Genomic DNA, 1,487 nt, shown 5'->3' on the forward strand with positions numbered 1-1,487 from the left:
CTATGTAGTTGATGTTGCAAACCTGAATTCCTTACAGAATCCTACAGTGTTTCTTTATTTATTCAACCAACATTTATTGAGCAATAATAGTTTTAGAATGAGTCTTAGTGTGTCTGGCACTGTAGGATAAAGCACTGAACCGAAAGATTGGCTTGAACCCCAAGGTCAGTGATTCAACTTCACCAGCTGCTTCTTGGAAACCCTATACAGGGTCACTATGAGTTGGAACCAGCTCGAAGGCACTTAACACCAACAAATGGGTTTAGGGAGCATGCTGCAAACAAAAGAAATAATACAAGAAAGCTGTCTTTGAGTCAAGTAGTCCTGGGTTGACTTTGGGTTCTCCTCTGTAACCTGGGGGAAACTGCTTAACTTTTTGAATCTCAGTTACTTATCTGTAAAATGGGCACTGTAAGTTCCTTTCTGTATGCTGTGATTAGTATTAAATGAAGTCTTTTCTATTCCCGTTTCAGCGGCAGTGGAGTAAGTCAAGTAGGAAAATCTCTGTGCTAGACAGGGACTGAGGTCTCACGCAAGAAGTGCTCACAGAACAACTCTTCAGAGCTCCAGATCTACCATAAGGTCCAGGACATCCGTTTCCCACATTCGCAAGTGAAAAAATCACGATATTAAGGAAAACACTGCGAGTTAGGAATCTGGAGACGGATCTCCGTCTGTGGCTACCCCGCCCTGGTAGAGTTTAGAGGGCGGGGCTACAGCCATTCCAGCTCAATGAACCTGCTCTAAAAGAAGCACAGATACACTGCATAAAGAGGCATGGGAGAGTCTACACATTTCTCCCGCATCTTCCTGGTGCGCCTTCTTGGCTCAGCCAGGACACCATCAGGCGAGTGAATGTGCACCCCCAAAAAACAGCCCTGACCCCGCAGTTCCCCCACGGTACAGAGAGAGAGAGCTTGGCGGCCACTAATGACATCAGCTGTGGAGACACAACCATAAGATTGATTTGAGCTAGACCCTTGGTGGCTGCGTGCCTTGGAGTCAGTTCTGACTCCAGGCGACCCTGTGCAGGGTTTCCAGTGCTGTGGGTCTTTGCAGAAGCGGAGCGCCTCTCCTTACTCCCGCAGATCAGCTGGAGGTTCCCAGCTTCAGTTCGCAGCTACATTTGTGGCCGCTATGCTACCTGAGCTCTGTGTGCAGGGCCCTTATAATACAATCTGTAAAACCCCAACATGAAAGGACTCAACCATCTCGAGAATTGCGCTGTGCACACACAGACACCTAACTAACCTTAAGAGACAAAAATAGTGGACAATCTTTCTCCCTTTAACTTCTCAGTATCTACATACACACCTCTACTATAGTGACTAGTTGTTTTTGTTGTTGTTAAGTGCCGTCGAGTCGGTTCCGACCCATAGCGACCCTGTACAGGCTTTCCGAGGCTATAAATCTTTACAGGAGTAGAAAGCCTCATCTTTCTCCCGCGGAGCTGCTGGTAGTTTCGAACCGCTGACCTTAAGGTTCGC

Source organism: Chrysochloris asiatica, unplaced genomic scaffold (assembly GCF_000296735.1).
Source record: "Chrysochloris asiatica unplaced genomic scaffold, ChrAsi1.0 scaffold00221, whole genome shotgun sequence".
Classification (NCBI taxonomy): Eukaryota; Metazoa; Chordata; class Mammalia; order Afrosoricida; family Chrysochloridae; genus Chrysochloris; species Chrysochloris asiatica.